The sequence below is a fragment of the Schistocerca nitens genome, chromosome 6, assembly GCF_023898315.1.
Source record: "Schistocerca nitens isolate TAMUIC-IGC-003100 chromosome 6, iqSchNite1.1, whole genome shotgun sequence".
NCBI classification, from domain to species: Eukaryota; Metazoa; Arthropoda; class Insecta; order Orthoptera; family Acrididae; genus Schistocerca; species Schistocerca nitens.
In genome coordinates this window covers 116073656-116101061 of record NC_064619.1, presented here as the reverse complement: position 1 = coordinate 116101061, position 27406 = coordinate 116073656, and the positions used below count along the sequence as shown (strand labels likewise).

General features: G+C 50.2%; 44 non-coding genes across 44 annotated transcripts; all 44 read left to right on the top strand.

The window, feature by feature from the left end:
- The first annotated feature begins 37 nt into the window (after positions 1–37).
- On the top strand, positions 38–111 carry Trnan-guu (transfer RNA asparagine (anticodon GUU)). Its single transcript has one exon. It is a non-coding gene; the product is annotated as a tRNA-Asn (tRNA).
- A 693-nt stretch (positions 112–804) lies between these two features.
- On the top strand, positions 805–876 carry Trnat-cgu (transfer RNA threonine (anticodon CGU)). Its single transcript has one exon. It is a non-coding gene; the product is annotated as a tRNA-Thr (tRNA).
- Positions 877–1209: 333 nt separating this feature from the next.
- On the top strand, positions 1210–1283 carry Trnan-guu (transfer RNA asparagine (anticodon GUU)). The gene has a single exon. It is a non-coding gene; the product is annotated as a tRNA-Asn (tRNA).
- Positions 1284–2254: 971 nt separating this feature from the next.
- Trnat-cgu (transfer RNA threonine (anticodon CGU)) lies at positions 2255–2326 on the top strand. Its single transcript has one exon. It is a non-coding gene; the product is annotated as a tRNA-Thr (tRNA).
- A 333-nt stretch (positions 2327–2659) lies between these two features.
- Trnan-guu (transfer RNA asparagine (anticodon GUU)) lies at positions 2660–2733 on the top strand. The gene has a single exon. It is a non-coding gene; the product is annotated as a tRNA-Asn (tRNA).
- Positions 2734–3422: 689 nt separating this feature from the next.
- Trnat-cgu (transfer RNA threonine (anticodon CGU)) lies at positions 3423–3494 on the top strand. Its single transcript has one exon. It is a non-coding gene; the product is annotated as a tRNA-Thr (tRNA).
- Positions 3495–3827: 333 nt separating this feature from the next.
- Positions 3828–3901, top strand: Trnan-guu (transfer RNA asparagine (anticodon GUU)). The gene has a single exon. It is a non-coding gene; the product is annotated as a tRNA-Asn (tRNA).
- Positions 3902–4872: 971 nt separating this feature from the next.
- Trnat-cgu (transfer RNA threonine (anticodon CGU)) lies at positions 4873–4944 on the top strand. Its single transcript has one exon. It is a non-coding gene; the product is annotated as a tRNA-Thr (tRNA).
- A 333-nt stretch (positions 4945–5277) lies between these two features.
- Trnan-guu (transfer RNA asparagine (anticodon GUU)) lies at positions 5278–5351 on the top strand. The gene has a single exon. It is a non-coding gene; the product is annotated as a tRNA-Asn (tRNA).
- A 689-nt stretch (positions 5352–6040) lies between these two features.
- Positions 6041–6112, top strand: Trnat-cgu (transfer RNA threonine (anticodon CGU)). The gene has a single exon. It is a non-coding gene; the product is annotated as a tRNA-Thr (tRNA).
- Positions 6113–6445: 333 nt separating this feature from the next.
- On the top strand, positions 6446–6519 carry Trnan-guu (transfer RNA asparagine (anticodon GUU)). The gene has a single exon. It is a non-coding gene; the product is annotated as a tRNA-Asn (tRNA).
- Positions 6520–7490: 971 nt separating this feature from the next.
- Trnat-cgu (transfer RNA threonine (anticodon CGU)) lies at positions 7491–7562 on the top strand. The gene has a single exon. It is a non-coding gene; the product is annotated as a tRNA-Thr (tRNA).
- Positions 7563–7895: 333 nt separating this feature from the next.
- On the top strand, positions 7896–7969 carry Trnan-guu (transfer RNA asparagine (anticodon GUU)). Its single transcript has one exon. It is a non-coding gene; the product is annotated as a tRNA-Asn (tRNA).
- A 689-nt stretch (positions 7970–8658) lies between these two features.
- On the top strand, positions 8659–8730 carry Trnat-cgu (transfer RNA threonine (anticodon CGU)). The gene has a single exon. It is a non-coding gene; the product is annotated as a tRNA-Thr (tRNA).
- A 333-nt stretch (positions 8731–9063) lies between these two features.
- Positions 9064–9137, top strand: Trnan-guu (transfer RNA asparagine (anticodon GUU)). The gene has a single exon. It is a non-coding gene; the product is annotated as a tRNA-Asn (tRNA).
- A 1376-nt stretch (positions 9138–10513) lies between these two features.
- Trnan-guu (transfer RNA asparagine (anticodon GUU)) lies at positions 10514–10587 on the top strand. The gene has a single exon. It is a non-coding gene; the product is annotated as a tRNA-Asn (tRNA).
- A 693-nt stretch (positions 10588–11280) lies between these two features.
- Trnat-cgu (transfer RNA threonine (anticodon CGU)) lies at positions 11281–11352 on the top strand. The gene has a single exon. It is a non-coding gene; the product is annotated as a tRNA-Thr (tRNA).
- Positions 11353–11685: 333 nt separating this feature from the next.
- Positions 11686–11759, top strand: Trnan-guu (transfer RNA asparagine (anticodon GUU)). The gene has a single exon. It is a non-coding gene; the product is annotated as a tRNA-Asn (tRNA).
- Positions 11760–12730: 971 nt separating this feature from the next.
- Trnat-cgu (transfer RNA threonine (anticodon CGU)) lies at positions 12731–12802 on the top strand. The gene has a single exon. It is a non-coding gene; the product is annotated as a tRNA-Thr (tRNA).
- A 333-nt stretch (positions 12803–13135) lies between these two features.
- Positions 13136–13209, top strand: Trnan-guu (transfer RNA asparagine (anticodon GUU)). Its single transcript has one exon. It is a non-coding gene; the product is annotated as a tRNA-Asn (tRNA).
- A 689-nt stretch (positions 13210–13898) lies between these two features.
- On the top strand, positions 13899–13970 carry Trnat-cgu (transfer RNA threonine (anticodon CGU)). The gene has a single exon. It is a non-coding gene; the product is annotated as a tRNA-Thr (tRNA).
- Positions 13971–14303: 333 nt separating this feature from the next.
- On the top strand, positions 14304–14377 carry Trnan-guu (transfer RNA asparagine (anticodon GUU)). Its single transcript has one exon. It is a non-coding gene; the product is annotated as a tRNA-Asn (tRNA).
- A 689-nt stretch (positions 14378–15066) lies between these two features.
- On the top strand, positions 15067–15138 carry Trnat-cgu (transfer RNA threonine (anticodon CGU)). The gene has a single exon. It is a non-coding gene; the product is annotated as a tRNA-Thr (tRNA).
- A 333-nt stretch (positions 15139–15471) lies between these two features.
- Positions 15472–15545, top strand: Trnan-guu (transfer RNA asparagine (anticodon GUU)). The gene has a single exon. It is a non-coding gene; the product is annotated as a tRNA-Asn (tRNA).
- A 689-nt stretch (positions 15546–16234) lies between these two features.
- Trnat-cgu (transfer RNA threonine (anticodon CGU)) lies at positions 16235–16306 on the top strand. The gene has a single exon. It is a non-coding gene; the product is annotated as a tRNA-Thr (tRNA).
- A 333-nt stretch (positions 16307–16639) lies between these two features.
- Trnan-guu (transfer RNA asparagine (anticodon GUU)) lies at positions 16640–16713 on the top strand. The gene has a single exon. It is a non-coding gene; the product is annotated as a tRNA-Asn (tRNA).
- A 689-nt stretch (positions 16714–17402) lies between these two features.
- Positions 17403–17474, top strand: Trnat-cgu (transfer RNA threonine (anticodon CGU)). The gene has a single exon. It is a non-coding gene; the product is annotated as a tRNA-Thr (tRNA).
- A 333-nt stretch (positions 17475–17807) lies between these two features.
- Trnan-guu (transfer RNA asparagine (anticodon GUU)) lies at positions 17808–17881 on the top strand. Its single transcript has one exon. It is a non-coding gene; the product is annotated as a tRNA-Asn (tRNA).
- Positions 17882–18570: 689 nt separating this feature from the next.
- Positions 18571–18642, top strand: Trnat-cgu (transfer RNA threonine (anticodon CGU)). Its single transcript has one exon. It is a non-coding gene; the product is annotated as a tRNA-Thr (tRNA).
- A 333-nt stretch (positions 18643–18975) lies between these two features.
- On the top strand, positions 18976–19049 carry Trnan-guu (transfer RNA asparagine (anticodon GUU)). Its single transcript has one exon. It is a non-coding gene; the product is annotated as a tRNA-Asn (tRNA).
- A 693-nt stretch (positions 19050–19742) lies between these two features.
- On the top strand, positions 19743–19814 carry Trnat-cgu (transfer RNA threonine (anticodon CGU)). The gene has a single exon. It is a non-coding gene; the product is annotated as a tRNA-Thr (tRNA).
- A 333-nt stretch (positions 19815–20147) lies between these two features.
- Positions 20148–20221, top strand: Trnan-guu (transfer RNA asparagine (anticodon GUU)). The gene has a single exon. It is a non-coding gene; the product is annotated as a tRNA-Asn (tRNA).
- Positions 20222–20910: 689 nt separating this feature from the next.
- On the top strand, positions 20911–20982 carry Trnat-cgu (transfer RNA threonine (anticodon CGU)). Its single transcript has one exon. It is a non-coding gene; the product is annotated as a tRNA-Thr (tRNA).
- Positions 20983–21315: 333 nt separating this feature from the next.
- Positions 21316–21389, top strand: Trnan-guu (transfer RNA asparagine (anticodon GUU)). The gene has a single exon. It is a non-coding gene; the product is annotated as a tRNA-Asn (tRNA).
- Positions 21390–22078: 689 nt separating this feature from the next.
- Trnat-cgu (transfer RNA threonine (anticodon CGU)) lies at positions 22079–22150 on the top strand. The gene has a single exon. It is a non-coding gene; the product is annotated as a tRNA-Thr (tRNA).
- A 333-nt stretch (positions 22151–22483) lies between these two features.
- On the top strand, positions 22484–22557 carry Trnan-guu (transfer RNA asparagine (anticodon GUU)). The gene has a single exon. It is a non-coding gene; the product is annotated as a tRNA-Asn (tRNA).
- A 689-nt stretch (positions 22558–23246) lies between these two features.
- Positions 23247–23318, top strand: Trnat-cgu (transfer RNA threonine (anticodon CGU)). Its single transcript has one exon. It is a non-coding gene; the product is annotated as a tRNA-Thr (tRNA).
- Positions 23319–23651: 333 nt separating this feature from the next.
- Trnan-guu (transfer RNA asparagine (anticodon GUU)) lies at positions 23652–23725 on the top strand. The gene has a single exon. It is a non-coding gene; the product is annotated as a tRNA-Asn (tRNA).
- Positions 23726–24418: 693 nt separating this feature from the next.
- On the top strand, positions 24419–24490 carry Trnat-cgu (transfer RNA threonine (anticodon CGU)). Its single transcript has one exon. It is a non-coding gene; the product is annotated as a tRNA-Thr (tRNA).
- A 333-nt stretch (positions 24491–24823) lies between these two features.
- Trnan-guu (transfer RNA asparagine (anticodon GUU)) lies at positions 24824–24897 on the top strand. Its single transcript has one exon. It is a non-coding gene; the product is annotated as a tRNA-Asn (tRNA).
- A 689-nt stretch (positions 24898–25586) lies between these two features.
- Positions 25587–25658, top strand: Trnat-cgu (transfer RNA threonine (anticodon CGU)). Its single transcript has one exon. It is a non-coding gene; the product is annotated as a tRNA-Thr (tRNA).
- A 333-nt stretch (positions 25659–25991) lies between these two features.
- Positions 25992–26065, top strand: Trnan-guu (transfer RNA asparagine (anticodon GUU)). The gene has a single exon. It is a non-coding gene; the product is annotated as a tRNA-Asn (tRNA).
- A 693-nt stretch (positions 26066–26758) lies between these two features.
- Trnat-cgu (transfer RNA threonine (anticodon CGU)) lies at positions 26759–26830 on the top strand. The gene has a single exon. It is a non-coding gene; the product is annotated as a tRNA-Thr (tRNA).
- A 333-nt stretch (positions 26831–27163) lies between these two features.
- On the top strand, positions 27164–27237 carry Trnan-guu (transfer RNA asparagine (anticodon GUU)). Its single transcript has one exon. It is a non-coding gene; the product is annotated as a tRNA-Asn (tRNA).
- The last annotated feature ends 169 nt before the right edge of the window (positions 27238–27406 follow it).

Here is a 27406-nt window from a genome sequence, read left to right as displayed (position 1 = left end):
GCGTTGATATACAGAGCACAAGTGAGCCAAATTCAAGGCCTCCGTGGCGCAATCGGCTAGCGCGTTCGGCTGTTAACCGAAAGGTTGGTGGTTCGAGCCCACCCGGGGGCGAAATCGTTTTAACCGGCACCGAGGTGAGGACATACGTCAACTTTGTTAGAGATACACAGCTAGCGTGGCAATTTGGCTGTGTTTGAGTGATGCCACAGAGCCTTATACACATTCAGCCAAGTGACACTGTAGGTAAAAACATGGCCCTACACAGACGTTCTACTCTTTTCCTATTTATTCGTCATGTGTGACACTGCAGTAGAGCGACGCCCACTACAAAAGACGTATTGTTTACATTCAATTTCAGCGTATACGTCGCGACTGCCATATGACAGGGCCTGTCTCTCGATGTCGATTTGTATTTGGTGTCTCTTAAGTGTCGGTCTGCAGTGGGCCGCTGTTGGCCGAGAGACGTGCAGTCGCTCGCCTTACATGAAGCCCCATGGGCAACGCCAGTGCCACTGTGGGCAACAGCATACTGTAGCCAGAGAGAGGAGCCGAAAGGCGCATTTCGCAGTCGAGCCACGCTATCCCACAAGCTGTGCACTAGGTCAGGATTGTGCAGACCGCAAACTTCTGGTGGCCCGACGCTCGTCGTCGATCGTAAGGGCGAAAGAGTCAAGAGATTTGGAAAACGGCAATGTGGACACCCCCAGCAGCAGCTGTGTGCCAAATCCGATATCTGGTCGAGGGCTGCAAGATTCAGTATGATGAAGTGACAATTCGGGGATAGCTCACAAACGCCAAGATGCCGCCTTCTTAGCTCAGTGGTAGAGCACTGGTCTCGTAAACCAGGGGTCGTGATTTCGAACCTCACAGAAGGCATTCATTTTTTTAACCTTCCTGCAAGGAGCGGAGCTAGCTCGACCAGCATCTAACACATGGCAGTACACTGAATGAAAGGGATGTTCTACAACCTATGACAAGTATTCTACTGGCCTCAGAGGTTTTCTGAATGCATAGGCACAACAGTGGTTTGTATGCATTTTGTAGTATAATGTCATGCTTGGCGATGTCATTCGTTTACGAGCCTCGCTACAGTGTGCATGCACGTTATCCATGTGAAGAGGCGCAAGCAGATGCTACCATTCTGCGAGATTCCTGCAGAAGGTATACCAATTGCGTTGATATACAGAGCACAAGTGAGCCAAATTCAAGGCCTCCGTGGCGCAATCGGCTAGCGCGTTCGGCTGTTAACCGAAAGGTTGGTGGTTCGAGCCCACCCGGGGGCGAAATCGTTTTAACCGGCACCGAGGTGAGGACATACGTCAACTTTGTTAGAGATACACAGCTAGCGTGACAATTTGGCTGTGTTTGAGTGATGCCACAGAGCCTTATACACATTCAGCCAAGTGACACTGTAGGTAAAAACATGGCCCTACACAGACGTTCTACTCTTTTCCTATTTATTCGTCATGTGTGACACTGCAGTAGAGCGACGCCCACTACAAAAGACGTATTCTTTACATTCAATTTCAGCGTATACGTCGCGACTGCCATATGACAGGGCCTGTCTCTCGATGTCGATTTGTATTTGGTGTCTCTTAAGTGTCGGTCTGCAGTGGGCCGCTGTTGGCCGAGAGACGTGCAGTTTGAGTGATGCCACAGAGCCTTATACACATTCAGCCAAGTGACACTGTAGGTAAAAACATGGCCCTACACAGACGTTCTACTCTTTTCCTATTTATTCGTCATGTGTGACACTGCAGTAGAGCGACGCCCACTACAAAAGACGTATTCTTTACATTCAATTTCAGCGTATACGTCGCGACTGCCATATGACAGGGCCTGTCTCTCGATGTCGATTTGTATTTGGTGTCTCTTAAGTGTCGGTCTGCAGTGGGCCGCTGTTGGCCGAGAGACGTGCAGTCGCTCGCCTTACATGAAGCCCCATGGGCAACGCCAGTGCCACTGTGGGCAACAGCATACTGTAGCCAGAGAGAGGAGCCGAAAGGCGCATTTCGCAGTCGAGCCACGCTATCCCACAAGCTGTGCACTAGGTCAGGATTGTGCAGACCGCAAACTTCTGGTGGCCCGACGCTCGTCGTCGATCGTAAGGGCGAAACAGTCAAGAGATTTGGAAAACGGCAATGTGGACACCCCCAGCAGCAGCTGTGTGCCAAATCCGATATCTGGTCGAGGGCTGCAAGATTCAGTATGATGAAGTGACAATTCGGGGATAGCTCACAAACGCCAAGCTGCCGCCTTCTTAGCTCAGTGGTAGAGCACTGGTTTCGTAAACCAGGGGTCGTCATTTCGAACCTCACAGAAGGCATTCATTTTTTTAACCTTCCTGCAAGGAGCGGAGCTATCTCGACCAGCATCTAACACATGGCAGTACACTGAATGAAAGGGATGTTCTACAACCTATGACAAGTATTCTACTGGCCTCAGAGGTTTTCTGAATGCATAGGCACAACAGTGGTTTGTATGCATTTTGTAGTATAATGTCATGCTTGGCGATGTCATTCGTTTACGAGCCTCGCTACAGTGTGCATGCACGTTATCCATGTGAAGAGGCGCAAGCAGATGCTACCATTCTGCGAGATTCCTGCAGAAGGTATACCAATTGCGTTGATATACAGAGCACAAGTGAGCCAAATTCAAGGCCTCCGTGGCGCAATCGGCTAGCGCGTTCGGCTGTTAACCGAAAGGTTGGTGGTTCGAGCCCACCCGGGGGCGAAATCGTTTTAACCGGCACCGAGGTGAGGACATACGTCAACTTTGTTAGAGATACACAGCTAGCGTGACAATTTGGCTGTGTTTGAGTGATGCCACAGAGCCTTATACACATTCAGCCAAGTGACACTGTAGGTAAAAACATGGCCCTACACAGACGTTCTACTCTTTTCCTATTTATTCGTCATGTGTGACACTGCAGTAGAGCGACGCCCACTACAAAAGACGTATTGTTTACATTCAATTTCAGCGTATACGTCGCGACTGCCATATGACAGGGCCTGTCTCTCGATGTCGATTTGTATTTGGTGTCTCTTAAGTGTCGGTCTGCAGTGGGCCGCTGTTGGCCGAGAGACGTGCAGTCGCCTTACATGAAGCCCCATGGGCAACGCCAGTGCCACTGTGGGCAACAGCATACTGTAGCCAGAGAGAGGAGCCGAAAGGCGCATTTCGCAGTCGAGCCACGCTATCCCACAAGCTGTGCACTAGGTCAGGATTGTGCAGACCGCAAACTTCTGGTGGCCCGACGCTCGTCGTCGATCGTAAGGGCGAAACAGTCAAGAGATTTGGAAAACGGCAATGTGGACACCCCCAGCAGCAGCTGTGTGCCAAATCCGATATCTGGTCGAGGGCTGCAAGATTCAGTATGATGAAGTGACAATTCGGGTATAGCTCACAAGCGCCAAGCTGCCGCCTTCTTAGCTCAGTGGTAGAGCACTGGTCTCGTAAACCAGGGGTCGGGATTTCGAACCTCACAGAAGGCATTCATTTTTTTAACCTTCCTGCAAGGAGCGGAGCTATCTCGACCAGCATCTAACACATGGCAGTACACTGAATGAAAGGGATGTTCTACAACCTATGACAAGTATTCTACTGGCCTCAGAGGTTTTCTGAATGCATAGGCACAACAGTGGTTTGTATGCATTTTGTAGTATAATGTCATGCTTGGCGATGTCATTCGTTTACGAGCCTCGCTACAGTGTGCATGCACGTTATCCATGTGAAGAGGCGCAAGCAGATGCTACCATTCTGCGAGATTCCTGCAGAAGGTATACCAATTGCGTTGATATACAGAGCACAAGTGAGCCAAATTCAAGGCCTCCGTGGCGCAATCGGCTAGCGCGTTCGGCTGTTAACCGAAAGGTTGGTGGCTCGAGCCCACCCGGGGGCGAAATCGTTTTAACCGGCACCGAGGTGAGGACATACGTCAACTTTGTTAGAGATACACAGCTAGCGTGACAATTTGGCTGTGTTTGAGTGATGCCACAGAGCCTTATACACATTCAGCCAAGTGACACTGTAGGTAAAAACATGGCCCTACACAGACGTTCTACTCTTTTCCTATTTATTCGTCATGTGTGACACTGCAGTAGAGCGACGCCCACTACAAAAGACGTATTCTTTACATTCAATTTCAGCGTATACGTCGCGACTGCCATATGACAGGGCCTGTCTCTCGATGTCGATTTGTATTTGGTGTCTCTTAAGTGTCGGTCTGCAGTGGGCCGCTGTTGGCCGAGAGACGTGCAGTTTGAGTGATGCCACAGAGCCTTATACACATTCAGCCAAGTGACACTGTAGGTAAAAACATGGCCCTACACAGACGTTCTACTCTTTTCCTATTTATTCGTCATGTGTGACACTGCAGTAGAGCGACGCCCACTACAAAAGACGTATTCTTTACATTCAATTTCAGCGTATACGTCGCGACTGCCATATGACAGGGCCTGTCTCTCGATGTCGATTTGTATTTGGTGTCTCTTAAGTGTCGGTCTGCAGTGGGCCGCTGTTGGCCGAGAGACGTGCAGTCGCTCGCCTTACATGAAGCCCCATGGGCAACGCCAGTGCCACTGTGGGCAACAGCATACTGTAGCCAGAGAGAGGAGCCGAAAGGCGCATTTCGCAGTCGAGCCACGCTATCCCACAAGCTGTGCACTAGGTCAGGATTGTGCAGACCGCAAACTTCTGGTGGCCCGACGCTCGTCGTCGATCGTAAGGGCGAAACAGTCAAGAGATTTGGAAAACGGCAATGTGGACACCCCCAGCAGCAGCTGTGTGCCAAATCCGATATCTGGTCGAGGGCTGCAAGATTCAGTATGATGAAGTGACAATTCGGGGATAGCTCACAAACGCCAAGCTGCCGCCTTCTTAGCTCAGTGGTAGAGCACTGGTTTCGTAAACCAGGGGTCGTCATTTCGAACCTCACAGAAGGCATTCATTTTTTTAACCTTCCTGCAAGGAGCGGAGCTATCTCGACCAGCATCTAACACATGGCAGTACACTGAATGAAAGGGATGTTCTACAACCTATGACAAGTATTCTACTGGCCTCAGAGGTTTTCTGAATGCATAGGCACAACAGTGGTTTGTATGCATTTTGTAGTATAATGTCATGCTTGGCGATGTCATTCGTTTACGAGCCTCGCTACAGTGTGCATGCACGTTATCCATGTGAAGAGGCGCAAGCAGATGCTACCATTCTGCGAGATTCCTGCAGAAGGTATACCAATTGCGTTGATATACAGAGCACAAGTGAGCCAAATTCAAGGCCTCCGTGGCGCAATCGGCTAGCGCGTTCGGCTGTTAACCGAAAGGTTGGTGGTTCGAGCCCACCCGGGGGCGAAATCGTTTTAACCGGCACCGAGGTGAGGACATACGTCAACTTTGTTAGAGATACACAGCTAGCGTGACAATTTGGCTGTGTTTGAGTGATGCCACAGAGCCTTATACACATTCAGCCAAGTGACACTGTAGGTAAAAACATGGCCCTACACAGACGTTCTACTCTTTTCCTATTTATTCGTCATGTGTGACACTGCAGTAGAGCGACGCCCACTACAAAAGACGTATTGTTTACATTCAATTTCAGCGTATACGTCGCGACTGCCATATGACAGGGCCTGTCTCTCGATGTCGATTTGTATTTGGTGTCTCTTAAGTGTCGGTCTGCAGTGGGCCGCTGTTGGCCGAGAGACGTGCAGTCGCCTTACATGAAGCCCCATGGGCAACGCCAGTGCCACTGTGGGCAACAGCATACTGTAGCCAGAGAGAGGAGCCGAAAGGCGCATTTCGCAGTCGAGCCACGCTATCCCACAAGCTGTGCACTAGGTCAGGATTGTGCAGACCGCAAACTTCTGGTGGCCCGACGCTCGTCGTCGATCGTAAGGGCGAAACAGTCAAGAGATTTGGAAAACGGCAATGTGGACACCCCCAGCAGCAGCTGTGTGCCAAATCCGATATCTGGTCGAGGGCTGCAAGATTCAGTATGATGAAGTGACAATTCGGGTATAGCTCACAAGCGCCAAGCTGCCGCCTTCTTAGCTCAGTGGTAGAGCACTGGTCTCGTAAACCAGGGGTCGGGATTTCGAACCTCACAGAAGGCATTCATTTTTTTAACCTTCCTGCAAGGAGCGGAGCTATCTCGACCAGCATCTAACACATGGCAGTACACTGAATGAAAGGGATGTTCTACAACCTATGACAAGTATTCTACTGGCCTCAGAGGTTTTCTGAATGCATAGGCACAACAGTGGTTTGTATGCATTTTGTAGTATAATGTCATGCTTGGCGATGTCATTCGTTTACGAGCCTCGCTACAGTGTGCATGCACGTTATCCATGTGAAGAGGCGCAAGCAGATGCTACCATTCTGCGAGATTCCTGCAGAAGGTATACCAATTGCGTTGATATACAGAGCACAAGTGAGCCAAATTCAAGGCCTCCGTGGCGCAATCGGCTAGCGCGTTCGGCTGTTAACCGAAAGGTTGGTGGCTCGAGCCCACCCGGGGGCGAAATCGTTTTAACCGGCACCGAGGTGAGGACATACGTCAACTTTGTTAGAGATACACAGCTAGCGTGACAATTTGGCTGTGTTTGAGTGATGCCACAGAGCCTTATACACATTCAGCCAAGTGACACTGTAGGTAAAAACATGGCCCTACACAGACGTTCTACTCTTTTCCTATTTATTCGTCATGTGTGACACTGCAGTAGAGCGACGCCCACTACAAAAGACGTATTGTTTACATTCAATTTCAGCGTATACGTCGCGACTGCCATATGACAGGGCCTGTCTCTCGATGTCGATTTGTATTTGGTGTCTCTTAAGTGTCGGTCTGCAGTGGGCCGCTGTTGGCCGAGAGACGTGCAGTTTGAGTGATGCCACAGAGCCTTATACACATTCAGCCAAGTGACACTGTAGGTAAAAACATGGCCCTACACAGACGTTCTACTCTTTTCCTATTTATTCGTCATGTGTGACACTGCAGTAGAGCGACGCCCACTACAAAAGACGTATTCTTTACATTCAATTTCAGCGTATACGTCGCGACTGCCATATGACAGGGCCTGTCTCTCGATGTCGATTTGTATTTGGTGTCTCTTAAGTGTCGGTCTGCAGTGGGCCGCTGTTGGCCGAGAGACGTGCAGTCGCTCGCCTTACATGAAGCCCCATGGGCAACGCCAGTGCCACTGTGGGCAACAGCATACTGTAGCCAGAGAGAGGAGCCGAAAGGCGCATTTCGCAGTCGAGCCACGCTATCCCACAAGCTGTGCACTAGGTCAGGATTGTGCAGACCGCAAACTTCTGGTGGCCCGACGCTCGTCGTCGATCGTAAGGGCGAAACAGTCAAGAGATTTGGAAAACGGCAATGTGGACACCCCCAGCAGCAGCTGTGTGCCAAATCCGATATCTGGTCGAGGGCTGCAAGATTCAGTATGATGAAGTGACAATTCGGGGATAGCTCACAAACGCCAAGCTGCCGCCTTCTTAGCTCAGTGGTAGAGCACTGGTTTCGTAAACCAGGGGTCGTCATTTCGAACCTCACAGAAGGCATTCATTTTTTTAACCTTCCTGCAAGGAGCGGAGCTATCTCGACCAGCATCTAACACATGGCAGTACACTGAATGAAAGGGATGTTCTACAACCTATGACAAGTATTCTACTGGCCTCAGAGGTTTTCTGAATGCATAGGCACAACAGTGGTTTGTATGCATTTTGTAGTATAATGTCATGCTTGGCGATGTCATTCGTTTACGAGCCTCGCTACAGTGTGCATGCACGTTATCCATGTGAAGAGGCGCAAGCAGATGCTACCATTCTGCGAGATTCCTGCAGAAGGTATACCAATTGCGTTGATATACAGAGCACAAGTGAGCCAAATTCAAGGCCTCCGTGGCGCAATCGGCTAGCGCGTTCGGCTGTTAACCGAAAGGTTGGTGGTTCGAGCCCACCCGGGGGCGAAATCGTTTTAACCGGCACCGAGGTGAGGACATACGTCAACTTTGTTAGAGATACACAGCTAGCGTGACAATTTGGCTGTGTTTGAGTGATGCCACAGAGCCTTATACACATTCAGCCAAGTGACACTGTAGGTAAAAACATGGCCCTACACAGACGTTCTACTCTTTTCCTATTTATTCGTCATGTGTGACACTGCAGTAGAGCGACGCCCACTACAAAAGACGTATTGTTTACATTCAATTTCAGCGTATACGTCGCGACTGCCATATGACAGGGCCTGTCTCTCGATGTCGATTTGTATTTGGTGTCTCTTAAGTGTCGGTCTGCAGTGGGCCGCTGTTGGCCGAGAGACGTGCAGTCGCCTTACATGAAGCCCCATGGGCAACGCCAGTGCCACTGTGGGCAACAGCATACTGTAGCCAGAGAGAGGAGCCGAAAGGCGCATTTCGCAGTCGAGCCACGCTATCCCACAAGCTGTGCACTAGGTCAGGATTGTGCAGACCGCAAACTTCTGGTGGCCCGACGCTCGTCGTCGATCGTAAGGGCGAAACAGTCAAGAGATTTGGAAAACGGCAATGTGGACACCCCCAGCAGCAGCTGTGTGCCAAATCCGATATCTGGTCGAGGGCTGCAAGATTCAGTATGATGAAGTGACAATTCGGGGATAGCTCACAAACGCTAAGCTGCCGCCTTCTTAGCTCAGTGGTAGAGCACTGGTCTCGTAAACCAGGGGTCGTGAGTTCGAACCTCACAGAAGGCATTCATTTTTTTAACCTTCCTGCAAGGAGCGGAGCTATCTCGACCAGCATCTAACACATGGCAGTACACTGAATGAAAGGGATGTTCTACAACCTATGACAAGTATTCTACTGGCCTCAGAGGTTTTCTGAATGCATAGGCACAACAGTGGTTTGTATGCATTTTGTAGTATAATGTCATGCTTGGCGATGTCATTCGTTTACGAGCCTCGCTACAGTGTGCATGCACGTTATCCATGTGAAGAGGCGCAAGCAGATGCTACCATTCTGCGAGATTCCTGCAGAAGGTATACCAATTGCGTTGATATACAGAGCACAAGTGAGCCAAATTCAAGGCCTCCGTGGCGCAATCGGCTAGCGCGTTCGGCTGTTAACCGAAAGGTTGGTGGTTCGAGCCCACCCGGGGGCGAAATCGTTTTAACCGGCACCGAGGTGAGGACATACGTCAACTTTGTTAGAGATACACAGCTAGCGTGACAATTTGGCTGTGTTTGAGTGATGCCACAGAGCCTTATACACATTCAGCCAAGTGACACTGTAGGTAAAAACATGGCCCTACACAGACGTTCTACTCTTTTCCTATTTATTCGTCATGTGTGACACTGCAGTAGAGCGACGCCCACTACAATAGACGTATTGTTTACATTCAATTTCAGCGTATACGTCGCGACTGCCATATGACAGGGCCTGTCTCTCGATGTCGATTTGTATTTGGTGTCTCTTAAGTGTCGGTCTGCAGTGGGCCGCTGTTGGCCGAGAGACGTGCAGTTTGAGTGATGCCACAGAGCCTTATACACATTCAGCCAAGTGACACTGTAGGTAAAAACATGGCCCTACACAGACGTTCTACTCTTTTCCTATTTATTCGTCATGTGTGACACTGCAGTAGAGCGACGCCCACTACAAAAGACGTATTCTTTACATTCAATTTCAGCGTATACGTCGCGACTGCCATATGACAGGGCCTGTCTCTCGATGTCGATTTGTATTTGTTGTCTCTTAAGTGTCGGTCTGCAGTGGGCCGCTGTTGGCCGAGAGACGTGCAGTCGCTCGCCTTACATGAAGCCCCATGGGCAACGCCAGTGCCACTGTGGGCAACAGCATACTGTAGCCAGAGAGAGGAGCCGAAAGGCGCATTTCGCAGTCGAGCCACGCTATCCCACAAGCTGTGCACTAGGTCAGGATTGTGCAGACCGCAAACTTCTGGTGGCCCGACGCTCGTCGTCGATCGTAAGGGCGAAACAGTCAAGAGATTTGGAAAACGGCAATGTGGACACCCCCAGCAGCAGCTGTGTGCCAAATCCGATATCTGGTCGAGGGCTGCAAGATTCAGTATGATGAAGTGACAATTCGGGGATAGCTCACAAACGCCAAGCTGCCGCCTTCTTAGCTCAGTGGTAGAGCACTGGTTTCGTAAACCAGCGGTCTTCATTTCGAACCTCACAGAAGGCATTCATTTTTTTAACCTTCCTGCAAGGAGCGGAGCTATCTCGACCAGCATCTAACACATGGCAGTACACTGAATGAAAGGGATGTTCTACAACCTATGACAAGTATTCTACTGGCCTCAGAGGTTTTCTGAATGCATAGGCACAACAGTGGTTTGTATGCATTTTGTAGTATAATGTCATGCTTGGCGATGTCATTCGTTTACGAGCCTCGCTACAGTGTGCATGCACGTTATCCATGTGAAGAGGCGCAAGCAGATGCTACCATTCTGCGAGATTCCTGCAGAAGGTATACCAATTGCGTTGATATACAGAGCACAAGTGAGCCAAATTCAAGGCCTCCGTGGCGCAATCGGCTAGCGCGTTCGGCTGTTAACCGAAAGGTTGGTGGTTCGAGCCCACCCGGGGGCGAAATCGTTTTAACCGGCACCGAGGTGAGGACATACGTCAACTTTGTTAGAGATACACAGCTAGCGTGGCAATTTGGCTGTGTTTGAGTGATGCCACAGAGCCTTATACACATTCAGCCAAGTGACACTGTAGGTAAAAACATGGCCCTACACAGACGTTCTACTCTTTTCCTATTTATTCGTCATGTGTGACACTGCAGTAGAGCGACGCCCACTACAAAAGACGTATTGTTTACATTCAATTTCAGCGTATACGTCGCGACTGCCATATGACAGGGCCTGTCTCTCGATGTCGATTTGTATTTGGTAACTCTTAAGTGTCGGTCTGCAGTGGGCCGCTGTTGGCCGAGAGACGTGCAGTCGCTCGCCTTACATGAAGCCCCATGGGCAACGCCAGTGCCACTGTGGGCAACAGCATACTGTAGCCAGAGAGAGGAGCCGAAAGGCGCATTTCGCAGTCGAGCCACGCTATCCCACAAGCTGTGCACTAGGTCAGGATTGTGCAGACCGCAAACTTCTGGTGGCCCGACGCTCGTCGTCGATCGTAAGGGCGAAAGAGTCAAGAGATTTGGAAAACGGCAATGTGGACACCCCCAGCAGCAGCTGTGTGCCAAATCCGATATCTGGTCGAGGGCTGCAAGATTCAGTATGATGAAGTGACAATTCGGGGATAGCTCACAAACGCCAAGCTGCCGCCTTCTTAGCTCAGTGGTAGAGCACTGGTCTCGTAAACCAGGGGTCGTGATTTCGAACCTCACAGAAGGCATTCATTTTTTTAACCTTCCTGCAAGGAGCGGAGCTAGCTCGACCAGCATCTAACACATGGCAGTACACTGAATGAAAGGGATGTTCTACAACCTATGACAAGTATTCTACTGGCCTCAGAGGTTTTCTGAATGCATAGGCACAACAGTGGTTTGTATGCATTTTGTAGTATAATGTCATGCTTGGCGATGTCATTCGTTTACGAGCCTCGCTACAGTGTGCATGCACGTTATCCATGTGAAGAGGCGCAAGCAGATGCTACCATTCTGCGAGATTCCTGCAGAAGGTATACCAATTGCGTTGATATACAGAGCACAAGTGAGCCAAATTCAAGGCCTCCGTGGCGCAATCGGCTAGCGCGTTCGGCTGTTAACCGAAAGGTTGGTGGTTCGAGCCCACCCGGGGGCGAAATCGTTTTAACCGGCACCGAGGTGAGGACATACGTCAACTTTGTTAGAGATACACAGCTAGCGTGACAATTTGGCTGTGTTTGAGTGATGCCACAGAGCCTTATACACATTCAGCCAAGTGACACTGTAGGTAAAAACATGGCCCTACACAGACGTTCTACTCTTTTCCTATTTATTCGTCATGTGTGACACTGCAGTAGAGCGACGCCCACTACAAAAGACGTATTCTTTACATTCAATTTCAGCGTATACGTCGCGACTGCCATATGACAGGGCCTGTCTCTCGATGTCGATTTGTATTTGGTGTCTCTTAAGTGTCGGTCTGCAGTGGGCCGCTGTTGGCCGAGAGACGTGCAGTTTGAGTGATGCCACAGAGCCTTATACACATTCAGCCAAGTGACACTGTAGGTAAAAACATGGCCCTACACAGACGTTCTACTCTTTTCCTATTTATTCGTCATGTGTGACACTGCAGTAGAGCGACGCCCACTACAAAAGACGTATTCTTTACATTCAATTTCAGCGTATACGTCGCGACTGCCATATGACAGGGCCTGTCTCTCGATGTCGATTTGTATTTGGTGTCTCTTAAGTGTCGGTCTGCAGTGGGCCGCTGTTGGCCGAGAGACGTGCAGTCGCTCGCCTTACATGAAGCCCCATGGGCAACGCCAGTGCCACTGTGGGCAACAGCATACTGTAGCCAGAGAGAGGAGCCGAAAGGCGCATTTCGCAGTCGAGCCACGCTATCCCACAAGCTGTGCACTAGGTCAGGATTGTGCAGACCGCAAACTTCTGGTGGCCCGACGCTCGTCGTCGATCGTAAGGGCGAAACAGTCAAGAGATTTGGAAAACGGCAATGTGGACACCCCCAGCAGCAGCTGTGTGCCAAATCCGATATCTGGTCGAGGGCTGCAAGATTCAGTATGATGAAGTGACAATTCGGGGATAGCTCACAAACGCCAAGCTGCCGCCTTCTTAGCTCAGTGGTAGAGCACTGGTTTCGTAAACCAGGGGTCGTCATTTCGAACCTCACAGAAGGCATTCATTTTTTTAACCTTCCTGCAAGGAGCGGAGCTATCTCGACCAGCATCTAACACATGGCAGTACACTGAATGAAAGGGATGTTCTACAGCCTATGACAAGTATTCTACTGGCCTCAGAGGTTTTCTGAATGCATAGGCACAACAGTGGTTTGTATGCATTTTGTAGTATAATGTCATGCTTGGCGATGTCATTCGTTTACGAGCCTCGCTACAGTGTGCATGCACGTTATCCATGTGAAGAGGCGCAAGCAGATGCTACCATTCTGCGAGATTCCTGCAGAAGGTATACCAATTGCGTTGATATACAGAGCACAAGTGAGCCAAATTCAAGGCCTCCGTGGCGCAATCGGCTAGCGCGTTCGGCTGTTAACCGAAAGGTTGGTGGTTCGAGCCCACCCGGGGGCGAAATCGTTTTAACCGGCACCGAGGTGAGGACATACGTCAACTTTGTTAGAGATACACAGCTAGCGTGACAATTTGGCTGTGTTTGAGTGATGCCACAGAGCCTTATACACATTCAGCCAAGTGACACTGTAGGTAAAAACATGGCCCTACACAGACGTTCTACTCTTTTCCTATTTATTCGTCATGTGTGACACTGCAGTAGAGCGACGCCCACTACAAAAGACGTATTGTTTACATTCAATTTCAGCGTATACGTCGCGACTGCCATATGACAGGGCCTGTCTCTCGATGTCGATTTGTATTTGGTGTCTCTTAAGTGTCGGTCTGCAGTGGGCCGCTGTTGGCCGAGAGACGTGCAGTCGCCTTACATGAAGCCCCATGGGCAACGCCAGTGCCACTGTGGGCAACAGCATACTGTAGCCAGAGAGAGGAGCCGAAAGGCGCATTTCGCAGTCGAGCCACGCTATCCCACAAGCTGTGCACTAGGTCAGGATTGTGCAGACCGCAAACTTCTGGTGGCCCGACGCTCGTCGTCGATCGTAAGGGCGAAACAGTCAAGAGATTTGGAAAACGGCAATGTGGACACCCCCAGCAGCAGCTGTGTGCCAAATCCGATATCTGGTCGAGGGCTGCAAGATTCAGTATGATGAAGTGACAATTCGGGTATAGCTCACAAGCGCCAAGCTGCCGCCTTCTTAGCTCAGTGGTAGAGCACTGGTCTCGTAAACCAGGGGTCGGGATTTCGAACCTCACAGAAGGCATTCATTTTTTTAACCTTCCTGCAAGGAGCGGAGCTATCTCGACCAGCATCTAACACATGGCAGTACACTGAATGAAAGGGATGTTCTACAACCTATGACAAGTATTCTACTGGCCTCAGAGGTTTTCTGAATGCATAGGCACAACAGTGGTTTGTATGCATTTTGTAGTATAATGTCATGCTTGGCGATGTCATTCGTTTACGAGCCTCGCTACAGTGTGCATGCACGTTATCCATGTGAAGAGGCGCAAGCAGATGCTACCATTCTGCGAGATTCCTGCAGAAGGTATACCAATTGCGTTGATATACAGAGCACAAGTGAGCCAAATTCAAGGCCTCCGTGGCGCAATCGGCTAGCGCGTTCGGCTGTTAACCGAAAGGTTGGTGGCTCGAGCCCACCCGGGGGCGAAATCGTTTTAACCGGCACCGAGGTGAGGACATACGTCAACTTTGTTAGAGATACACAGCTAGCGTGACAATTTGGCTGTGTTTGAGTGATGCCACAGAGCCTTATACACATTCAGCCAAGTGACACTGTAGGTAAAAACATGGCCCTACACAGACGTTCTACTCTTTTCCTATTTATTCGTCATGTGTGACACTGCAGTAGAGCGACGCCCACTACAAAAGACGTATTGTTTACATTCAATTTCAGCGTATACGTCGCGACTGCCATATGACAGGGCCTGTCTCTCGATGTCGATTTGTATTTGGTGTCTCTTAAGTGTCGGTCTGCAGTGGGCCGCTGTTGGCCGAGAGACGTGCAGTCGCCTTACATGAAGCCCCATGGGCAACGCCAGTGCCACTGTGGGCAACAGCATACTGTAGCCAGAGAGAGGAGCCGAAAGGCGCATTTCGCAGTCGAGCCACGCTATCCCACAAGCTGTGCACTAGGTCAGGATTGTGCAGACCGCAAACTTCTGGTGGCCCGACGCTCGTCGTCGATCGTAAGGGCGAAACAGTCAAGAGATTTGGAAAACGGCAATGTGGACACCCCCAGCAGCAGCTGTGTGCCAAATCCGATATCTGGTCGAGGGCTGCAAGATTCAGTATGATGAAGTGACAATTCGGGTATAGCTCACAAGCGCCAAGCTGCCGCCTTCTTAGCTCAGTGGTAGAGCACTGGTCTCGTAAACCAGGGGTCGGGATTTCGAACCTCACAGAAGGCATTCATTTTTTTAACCTTCCTGCAAGGAGCGGAGCTATCTCGACCAGCATCTAACACATGGCAGTACACTGAATGAAAGGGATGTTCTACAACCTATGACAAGTATTCTACTGGCCTCAGAGGTTTTCTGAATGCATAGGCACAACAGTGGTTTGTATGCATTTTGTAGTATAATGTCATGCTTGGCGATGTCATTCGTTTACGAGCCTCGCTACAGTGTGCATGCACGTTATCCATGTGAAGAGGCGCAAGCAGATGCTACCATTCTGCGAGATTCCTGCAGAAGGTATACCAATTGCGTTGATATACAGAGCACAAGTGAGCCAAATTCAAGGCCTCCGTGGCGCAATCGGCTAGCGCGTTCGGCTGTTAACCGAAAGGTTGGTGGCTCGAGCCCACCCGGGGGCGAAATCGTTTTAACCGGCACCGAGGTGAGGACATACGTCAACTTTGTTAGAGATACACAGCTAGCGTGACAATTTGGCTGTGTTTGAGTGATGCCACAGAGCCTTATACACATTCAGCCAAGTGACACTGTAGGTAAAAACATGGCCCTACACAGACGTTCTACTCTTTTCCTATTTATTCGTCATGTGTGACACTGCAGTAGAGCGACGCCCACTACAAAAGACGTATTGTTTACATTCAATTTCAGCGTATACGTCGCGACTGCCATATGACAGGGCCTGTCTCTCGATGTCGATTTGTATTTGGTGTCTCTTAAGTGTCGGTCTGCAGTGGGCCGCTGTTGGCCGAGAGACGTGCAGTCGCCTTACATGAAGCCCCATGGGCAACGCCAGTGCCACTGTGGGCAACAGCATACTGTAGCCAGAGAGAGGAGCCGAAAGGCGCATTTCGCAGTCGAGCCACGCTATCCCACAAGCTGTGCACTAGGTCAGGATTGTGCAGACCGCAAACTTCTGGTGGCCCGACGCTCGTCGTCGATCGTAAGGGCGAAACAGTCAAGAGATTTGGAAAACGGCAATGTGGACACCCCCAGCAGCAGCTGTGTGCCAAATCCGATATCTGGTCGAGGGCTGCAAGATTCAGTATGATGAAGTGACAATTCGGGGATAGCTCACAAACGCTAAGCTGCCGCCTTCTTAGCTCAGTGGTAGAGCACTGGTCTCGTAAACCAGGGGTCGTGAGTTCGAACCTCACAGAAGGCATTCATTTTTTTAACCTTCCTGCAAGGAGCGGAGCTATCTCGACCAGCATCTAACACATGGCAGTACACTGAATGAAAGGGATGTTCTACAACCTATGACAAGTATTCTACTGGCCTCAGAGGTTTTCTGAATGCATAGGCACAACAGTGGTTTGTATGCATTTTGTAGTATAATGTCATGCTTGGCGATGTCATTCGTTTACGAGCCTCGCTACAGTGTGCATGCACGTTATCCATGTGAAGAGGCGCAAGCAGATGCTACCATTCTGCGAGATTCCTGCAGAAGGTATACCAATTGCGTTGATATACAGAGCACAAGTGAGCCAAATTCAAGGCCTCCGTGGCGCAATCGGCTAGCGCGTTCGGCTGTTAACCGAAAGGTTGGTGGTTCGAGCCCACCCGGGGGCGAAATCGTTTTAACCGGCACCGAGGTGAGGACATACGTCAACTTTGTTAGAGATACACAGCTAGCGTGACAATTTGGCTGTGTTTGAGTGATGCCACAGAGCCTTATACACATTCAGCCAAGTGACACTGTAGGTAAAAACATGGCCCTACACAGACGTTCTACTCTTTTCCTATTTATTCGTCATGTGTGACACTGCAGTAGAGCGACGCCCACTACAAAAGACGTATTGTTTACATTCAATTTCAGCGTATACGTCGCGACTGCCATATGACAGGGCCTGTCTCTCGATGTCGATTTGTATTTGGTGTCTCTTAAGTGTCGGTCTGCAGTGGGCCGCTGTTGGCCGAGAGACGTGCAGTCGCCTTACATGAAGCCCCATGGGCAACGCCAGTGCCACTGTGGGCAACAGCATACTGTAGCCAGAGAGAGGAGCCGAAAGGCGCATTTCGCAGTCGAGCCACGCTATCCCACAAGCTGTGCACTAGGTCAGGATTGTGCAGACCGCAAACTTCTGGTGGCCCGACGCTCGTCGTCGATCGTAAGGGCGAAACAGTCAAGAGATTTGGAAAACGGCAATGTGGACACCCCCAGCAGCAGCTGTGTGCCAAATCCGATATCTGGTCGAGGGCTGCAAGATTCAGTATGATGAAGTGACAATTCGGGGATAGCTCACAAACGCTAAGCTGCCGCCTTCTTAGCTCAGTGGTAGAGCACTGGTCTCGTAAACCAGGGGTCGTGAGTTCGAACCTCACAGAAGGCATTCATTTTTTTAACCTTCCTGCAAGGAGCGGAGCTATCTCGACCAGCATCTAACACATGGCAGTACACTGAATGAAAGGGATGTTCTACAACCTATGACAAGTATTCTACTGGCCTCAGAGGTTTTCTGAATGCATAGGCACAACAGTGGTTTGTATGCATTTTGTAGTATAATGTCATGCTTGGCGATGTCATTCGTTTACGAGCCTCGCTACAGTGTGCATGCACGTTATCCATGTGAAGAGGCGCAAGCAGATGCTACCATTCTGCGAGATTCCTGCAGAAGGTATACCAATTGCGTTGATATACAGAGCACAAGTGAGCCAAATTCAAGGCCTCCGTGGCGCAATCGGCTAGCGCGTTCGGCTGTTAACCGAAAGGTTGGTGGTTCGAGCCCACCCGGGGGCGAAATCGTTTTAACCGGCACCGAGGTGAGGACATACGTCAACTTTGTTAGAGATACACAGCTAGCGTGACAATTTGGCTGTGTTTGAGTGATGCCACAGAGCCTTATACACATTCAGCCAAGTGACACTGTAGGTAAAAACATGGCCCTACACAGACGTTCTACTCTTTTCCTATTTATTCGTCATGTGTGACACTGCAGTAGAGCGACGCCCACTACAAAAGACGTATTCTTTACATTCAATTTCAGCGTATACGTCGCGACTGCCATATGACAGGGCCTGTCTCTCGATGTCGATTTGTATTTGGTGTCTCTTAAGTGTCGGTCTGCAGTGGGCCGCTGTTGGCCGAGAGACGTGCAGTCGCCTTACATGAAGCCCCATGGGCAACGCCAGTGCCACTGTGGGCAACAGCATACTGTAGCCAGAGAGAGGAGCCGAAAGGCGCATTTCGCAGTCGAGCCACGCTATCCCACAAGCTGTGCACTAGGTCAGGATTGTGCAGACCGCAAACTTCTGGTGGCCCGACGCTCGTCGTCGATCGTAAGGGCGAAACAGTCAAGAGATTTGGAAAACGGCAATGTGGACACCCCCAGCAGCAGCTGTGTGCCAAATCCGATATCTGGTCGAGGGCTGCAAGATTCAGTATGATGAAGTGACAATTCGGGGATAGCTCACAAACGCTAAGCTGCCGCCTTCTTAGCTCAGTGGTAGAGCACTGGTCTCGTAAACCAGGGGTCGTGAGTTCGAACCTCACAGAAGGCATTCATTTTTTTAACCTTCCTGCAAGGAGCGGAGCTATCTCGACCAGCATCTAACACATGGCAGTACACTGAATGAAAGGGATGTTCTACAACCTATGACAAGTATTCTACTGGCCTCAGAGGTTTTCTGAATGCATAGGCACAACAGTGGTTTGTATGCATTTTGTAGTATAATGTCATGCTTGGCGATGTCATTCGTTTACGAGCCTCGCTACAGTGTGCATGCACGTTATCCATGTGAAGAGGCGCAAGCAGATGCTACCATTCTGCGAGATTCCTGCAGAAGGTATACCAATTGCGTTGATATACAGAGCACAAGTGAGCCAAATTCAAGGCCTCCGTGGCGCAATCGGCTAGCGCGTTCGGCTGTTAACCGAAAGGTTGGTGGTTCGAGCCCACCCGGGGGCGAAATCGTTTTAACCGGCACCGAGGTGAGGACATACGTCAACTTTGTTAGAGATACACAGCTAGCGTGACAATTTGGCTGTGTTTGAGTGATGCCACAGAGCCTTATACACATTCAGCCAAGTGACACTGTAGGTAAAAACATGGCCCTACACAGACGTTCTACTCTTTTCCTATTTATTCGTCATGTGTGACACTGCAGTAGAGCGACGCCCACTACAAAAGACGTATTCTTTACATTCAATTTCAGCGTATACGTCGCGACTGCCATATGACAGGGCCTGTCTCTCGATGTCGATTTGTATTTGGTGTCTCTTAAGTGTCGGTCTGCAGTGGGCCGCTGTTGGCCGAGAGACGTGCAGTCGCTCGCCTTACATGAAGCCCCATGGGCAACGCCAGTGCCACTGTGGGCAACAGCATACTGTAGCCAGAGAGAGGAGCCGAAAGGCGCATTTCGCAGTCGAGCCACGCTATCCCACAAGCTGTGCACTAGGTCAGGATTGTGCAGACCGCAAACTTCTGGTGGCCCGACGCTCGTCGTCGATCGTAAGGGCGAAACAGTCAAGAGATTTGGAAAACGGCAATGTGGACACCCCCAGCAGCAGCTGTGTGCCAAATCCGATATCTGGTCGAGGGCTGCAAGATTCAGTATGATGAAGTGACAATTCGGGGATAGCTCACGAACGCTAAGCTGCCGCCTTCTTAGCTCAGTGGTAGAGCACTGGTCTCGTAAACCAGGGGTCGTGAGTTCGAACCTCACAGAAGGCATTCATTTTTTTAACCTTCCTGCAAGGAGCGGAGCTATCTCGACCAGCATCTAACACATGGCAGTACACTGAATGAAAGGGATGTTCTACAACCTATGACAAGTATTCTACTGGCCTCAGAGGTTTTCTGAATGCATAGGCACAACAGTGGTTTGTATGCATTTTGTAGTATAATGTCATGCTTGGCGATGTCATTCGTTTACGAGCCTCGCTACAGTGTGCATGCACGTTATCCATGTGAAGAGGCGCAAGCAGATGCTACCATTCTGCGAGATTCCTGCAGAAGGTATACCAATTGCGTTGATATACAGAGCACAAGTGAGCCAAATTCAAGGCCTCCGTGGCGCAATCGGCTAGCGCGTTCGGCTGTTAACCGAAAGGTTGGTGGTTCGAGCCCACCCGGGGGCGAAATCGTTTTAACCGGCACCGAGGTGAGGACATACGTCAACTTTGTTAGAGATACACAGCTAGCGTGACAATTTGGCTGTGTTTGAGTGATGCCACAGAGCCTTATACACATTCAGCCAAGTGACACTGTAGGTAAAAACATGGCCCTACACAGACGTTCTACTCTTTTCCTATTTATTCGTCATGTGTGACACTGCAGTAGAGCGACGCCCACTACAAAAGACGTATTGTTTACATTCAATTTCAGCGTATACGTCGCGACTGCCATATGACAGGGCCTGTCTCTCGATGTCGATTTGTATTTGGTGTCTCTTAAGTGTCGGTCTGCAGTGGGCCGCTGTTGGCCGAGAGACGTGCAGTCGCCTTACATGAAGCCCCATGGGCAACGCCAGTGCCACTGTGGGCAACAGCATACTGTAGCCAGAGAGAGGAGCCGAAAGGCGCATTTCGCAGTCGAGCCACGCTATCCCACAAGCTGTGCACTAGGTCAGGATTGTGCAGACCGCAAACTTCTGGTGGCCCGACGCTCGTCGTCGATCGTAAGGGCGAAACAGTCAAGAGATTTGGAAAACGGCAATGTGGACACCCCCAGCAGCAGCTGTGTGCCAAATCCGATATCTGGTCGAGGGCTGCAAGATTCAGTATGATGAAGTGACAATTCGGGGATAGCTCACAAACGCTAAGCTGCCGCCTTCTTAGCTCAGTGGTAGAGCACTGGTCTCGTAAACCAGGGGTCGTGAGTTCGAACCTCACAGAAGGCATTCATTTTTTTAACCTTCCTGCAAGGAGCGGAGCTATCTCGACCAGCATCTAACACATGGCAGTACACTGAATGAAAGGGATGTTCTACAACCTATGACAAGTATTCTACTGGCCTCAGAGGTTTTCTGAATGCATAGGCACAACAGTGGTTTGTATGCATTTTGTAGTATAATGTCATGCTTGGCGATGTCATTCGTTTACGAGCCTCGCTACAGTGTGCATGCACGTTATCCATGTGAAGAGGCGCAAGCAGATGCTACCATTCTGCGAGATTCCTGCAGAAGGTATACCAATTGCGTTGATATACAGAGCACAAGTGAGCCAAATTCAAGGCCTCCGTGGCGCAATCGGCTAGCGCGTTCGGCTGTTAACCGAAAGGTTGGTGGTTCGAGCCCACCCGGGGGCGAAATCGTTTTAACCGGCACCGAGGTGAGGACATACGTCAACTTTGTTAGAGATACACAGCTAGCGTGACAATTTGGCTGTGTTTGAGTGATGCCACAGAGCCTTATACACATTCAGCCAAGTGACACTGTAGGTAAAAACATGGCCCTACACAGACGTTCTACTCTTTTCCTATTTATTCGTCATGTGTGACACTGCAGTAGAGCGACGCCCACTACAAAAGACGTATTCTTTACATTCAATTTCAGCGTATACGTCGCGACTGCCATATGACAGGGCCTGTCTCTCGATGTCGATTTGTAGTTGGTGTCTCTTAAGTGTCGGTCTGCAGTGGGCCGCTGTTGGCCGAGAGACGTGCAGTCGCCTTACATGAAGCCCCATGGGCAACGCCAGTGCCACTGTGGGCAACAGCATACTGTAGCCAGAGAGAGGAGCCGAAAGGCGCATTTCGCAGTCGAGCCACGCTATCCCACAAGCTGTGCACTAGGTCAGGATTGTGCAGACCGCAAACTTCTGGTGGCCCGACGCTCGTCGTCGATCGTAAGGGCGAAACAGTCAAGAGATTTGGAAAACGGCAATGTGGACACCCCCAGCAGCAGCTGTGTGCCAAATCCGATATCTGGTCGAGGGCTGCAAGATTCAGTATGATGAAGTGACAATTCGGGGATAGCTCACAAACGCTAAGCTGCCGCCTTCTTAGCTCAGTGGTAGAGCACTGGTCTCGTAAACCAGGGGTCGTGAGTTCGAACCTCACAGAAGGCATTCATTTTTTTAACCTTCCTGCAAGGAGCGGAGCTATCTCGACCAGCATCTAACACATGGCAGTACACTGAATGAAAGGGATGTTCTACAACCTATGACAAGTATTCTACTGGCCTCAGAGGTTTTCTGAATGCATAGGCACAACAGTGGTTTGTATGCATTTTGTAGTATAATGTCATGCTTGGCGATGTCATTCGTTTACGAGCCTCGCTACAGTGTGCATGCACGTTATCCATGTGAAGAGGCGCAAGCAGATGCTACCATTCTGCGAGATTCCTGCAGAAGGTATACCAATTGCGTTGATATACAGAGCACAAGTGAGCCAAATTCAAGGCCTCCGTGGCGCAATCGGCTAGCGCGTTCGGCTGTTAACCGAAAGGTTGGTGGTTCGAGCCCACCCGGGGGCGAAATCGTTTTAACCGGCACCGAGGTGAGGACATACGTCAACTTTGTTAGAGATACACAGCTAGCGTGACAATTTGGCTGTGTTTGAGTGATGCCACAGAGCCTTATACACATTCAGCCAAGTGACACTGTAGGTAAAAACATGGCCCTACACAGACGTTCTACTCTTTTCCTATTTATTCGTCATGTGTGACACTGCAGTAGAGCGACGCCCACTACAAAAGACGTATTGTTTACATTCAATTTCAGCGTATACGTCGCGACTGCCATATGACAGGGCCTGTCTCTCGATGTCGATTTGTATTTGGTGTCTCTTAAGTGTCGGTCTGCAGTGGGCCGCTGTTGGCCGAGAGACGTGCAGTCGCCTTACATGAAGCCCCATGGGCAACGCCAGTGCCACTGTGGGCAACAGCATACTGTAGCCAGAGAGAGGAGCCGAAAGGCGCATTTCGCAGTCGAGCCACGCTATCCCACAAGCTGTGCACTAGGTCAGGATTGTGCAGACCGCAAACTTCTGGTGGCCCGACGCTCGTCGTCGATCGTAAGGGCGAAACAGTCAAGAGATTTGGAAAACGGCAATGTGGACACCCCCAGCAGCAGCTGTGTGCCAAATCCGATATCTGGTCGAGGGCTGCAAGATTCAGTATGATGAAGTGACAATTCGGGGATAGCTCACAAACGCTAAGCTGCCGCCTTCTTAGCTCAGTGGTAGAGCACTGGTCTCGTAAACCAGGGGTCGTGAGTTCGAACCTCACAGAAGGCATTCATTTTTTTAACCTTCCTGCAAGGAGCGGAGCTATCTCGACCAGCATCTAACACATGGCAGTACACTGAATGAAAGGGATGTTCTACAACCTATGACAAGTATTCTACTGGCCTCAGAGGTTTTCTGAATGCATAGGCACAACAGTGGTTTGTATGCATTTTGTAGTATAATGTCATGCTTGGCGATGTCATTCGTTTACGAGCCTCGCTACAGTGTGCATGCACGTTATCCATGTGAAGAGGCGCAAGCAGATGCTACCATTCTGCGAGATTCCTGCAGAAGGTATACCAATTGCGTTGATATACAGAGCACAAGTGAGCCAAATTCAAGGCCTCCGTGGCGCAATCGGCTAGCGCGTTCGGCTGTTAACCGAAAGGTTGGTGGTTCGAGCCCACCCGGGGGCGAAATCGTTTTAACCGGCACCGAGGTGAGGACATACGTCAACTTTGTTAGAGATACACAGCTAGCGTGACAATTTGGCTGTGTTTGAGTGATGCCACAGAGCCTTATACACATTCAGCCAAGTGACACTGTAGGTAAAAACATGGCCCTACACAGACGTTCTACTCTTTTCCTATTTATTCGTCATGTGTGACACTGCAGTAGAGCGACGCCCACTACAAAAGACGTATTGTTTACATTCAATTTCAGCGTATACGTCGCGACTGCCATATGACAGGGCCTGTCTCTCGATGTCGATTTGTATTTGGTGTCTCTTAAGTGTCGGTCTGCAGTGGGCCGCTGTTGGCCGAGAGACGTGCAGTCGCTCGCCTTACATGAAGCCCCATGGGCAACGCCAGTGCCACTGTGGGCAACAGCATACTGTAGCCAGAGAGAGGAGCCGAAAGGCGCATTTCGCAGTCGAGCCACGCTATCCCACAAGCTGTGCACTAGGTCAGGATTGTGCAGACCGCAAACTTCTGGTGGCCCGACGCTCGTCGTCGATCGTAAGGGCGAAACAGTCAAGAGATTTGGAAAACGGCAATGTGGACACCCCCAGCAGCAGCTGTGTGCCAAATCCGATATCTGGTCGAGGGCTGCAAGATTCAGTATGATGAAGTGACAATTCGGGGATAGCTCACGAACGCTAAGCTGCCGCCTTCTTAGCTCAGTGGTAGAGCACTGGTCTCGTAAACCAGGGGTCGTGAGTTCGAACCTCACAGAAGGCATTCATTTTTTTAACCTTCCTGCAAGGAGCGGAGCTATCTCGACCAGCATCTAACACATGGCAGTACACTGAATGAAAGGGATGTTCTACAACCTATGACAAGTATTCTACTGGCCTCAGAGGTTTTCTGAATGCATAGGCACAACAGTGGTTTGTATGCATTTTGTAGTATAATGTCATGCTTGGCGATGTCATTCGTTTACGAGCCTCGCTACAGTGTGCATGCACGTTATCCATGTGAAGAGGCGCAAGCAGATGCTACCATTCTGCGAGATTCCTGCAGAAGGTATACCAATTGCGTTGATATACAGAGCACAAGTGAGCCAAATTCAAGGCCTCCGTGGCGCAATCGGCTAGCGCGTTCGGCTGTTAACCGAAAGGTTGGTGGTTCGAGCCCACCCGGGGGCGAAATCGTTTTAACCGGCACCGAGGTGAGGACATACGTCAACTTTGTTAGAGATACACAGCTAGCGTGACAATTTGGCTGTGTTTGAGTGATGCCACAGAGCCTTATACACATTCAGCCAAGTGACACTGTAGGTAAAAACATGGCCCTACACAGACGTTCTACTCTTTTCCTATTTATTCGTCATGTGTGACACTGCAGTAGAGCGACGCCCACTACAAAAGACGTATTGTTTACATTCAATTTCAGCGTATACGTCGCGACTGCCATATGACAGGGCCTGTCTCTCGATGTCGATTTGTATTTGGTGTCTCTTAAGTGTCGGTCTGCAGTGGGCCGCTGTTGGCCGAGAGACGTGCAGTCGCCTTACATGAAGCCCCATGGGCAACGCCAGTGCCACTGTGGGCAACAGCATACTGTAGCCAGAGAGAGGAGCCGAAAGGCGCATTTCGCAGTCGAGCCACGCTATCCCACAAGCTGTGCACTAGGTCAGGATTGTGCAGACCGCAAACTTCTGGTGGCCCGACGCTCGTCGTCGATCGTAAGGGCGAAACAGTCAAGAGATTTGGAAAACGGCAATGTGGACACCCCCTGCAGCAGCTGTGTGCCAAATCCGATATCTGGTCGAGGGCTGCAAGATTCAGTATGATGAAGTGACAATTCGGGGATAGCTCACAAACGCTAAGCTGCCGCCTTCTTAGCTCAGTGGTAGAGCACTGGTCTCGTAAACCAGGGGTCGTGAGTTCGAACCTCACAGAAGGCATTCATTTTTTTAACCTTCCTGCAAGGAGCGGAGCTATCTCGACCAGCATCTAACACATGGCAGTACACTGAATGAAAGGGATGTTCTACAACCTATGACAAGTATTCTACTGGCCTCAGAGGTTTTCTGAATGCATAGGCACAACAGTGGTTTGTATGCATTTTGTAGTATAATGTCATGCTTGGCGATGTCATTCGTTTACGAGCCTCGCTACAGTGTGCATGCACGTTATCCATGTGAAGAGGCGCAAGCAGATGCTACCATTCTGCGAGATTCCTGCAGAAGGTATACCAATTGCGTTGATATACAGAGCACAAGTGAGCCAAATTCAAGGCCTCCGTGGCGCAATCGGCTAGCGCGTTCGGCTGTTAACCGAAAGGTTGGTGGTTCGAGCCCACCCGGGGGCGAAATCGTTTTAACCGGCACCGAGGTGAGGACATACGTCAACTTTGTTAGAGATACACAGCTAGCGTGACAATTTGGCTGTGTTTGAGTGATGCCACAGAGCCTTATACACATTCAGCCAAGTGACACTGTAGGTAAAAACATGGCCCTACACAGACGTTCTACTCTTTTCCTATTTATTCGTCATGTGTGACACTGCAGTAGAGCGACGCCCACTACAAAAGACGTATTCTTTACATTCAATTTCAGCGTATACGTCGCGACTGCCATATGACAGGGCCTGTCTCTCGATGTCGATTTGTATTTGGTGTCTCTTAAGTGTCGGTCTGCAGTGGGCCGCTGTTGGCCGAGAGACGTGCAGTCGCTCGCCTTACATGAAGCCCCATGGGCAACGCCAGTGCCACTGTGGGCAACAGCATACTGTAGCCAGAGAGAGGAGCCGAAAGGCGCATTTCGCAGTCGAGCCACGCTATCCCACAAGCTGTGCACTAGGTCAGGATTGTGCAGACCGCAAACTTCTGGTGGCCCGACGCTCGTCGTCGATCGTAAGGGCGAAACCGTCAAGAGATTTGGAAAACGGCAATGTGGACACCCCCAGCAGCAGCTGTGTGCCAAATCCGATATCTGGTCGAGGGCTGGAAGGTTCATTATGATGAAGTGACAATTCGGGGATAGCTCACAAACGCTAAGCTGCCGCCTTCTTAGCTCAGTGGTAGAGCACTGGTCTCGTAAACCAGGGGTCGTGAGTTCGAACCTCACAGAAGGCATTCATTTTTTTAACCTTCCTGCAAGGAGCGGAGCTATCTCGACCAGCATCTAACACATGGCAGTACACTGAATGAAAGGGATGTTCTACAACCTATGACAAGTATTCTACTGGCCTCAGAGGTTTTCTGAATGCATAGGCACAACAGTGGTTTGTATGCATTTTGTAGTATAATGTCATGCTTGGCGATGTCATTCGTTTACGAGCCTCGCTACAGTGTGCATGCACGTTATCCATGTGAAGAGGCGCAAGCAGATGCTACCATTCTGCGAGATTCCTGCAGAAGGTATACCAATTGCGTTGATATACAGAGCACAAGTGAGCCAAATTCAAGGCCTCCGTGGCGCAATCGGCTAGCGCGTTCGGCTGTTAACCGAAAGGTTGGTGGGTCGATCCCACCCGGGGGCGAAATCGTTTTAACCGGCACCGAGGTGAGGACATACGTCAACTTTGTTAGAGATACACAGCTAGCGTGACAATTTGGCTGTGTTTGAGTGATGCCACAGAGTCTTATACACATTCAGCCAAGTGACACTGTAGGTAAAAACATGGCCCTACACAGACATTCTACTTTTTT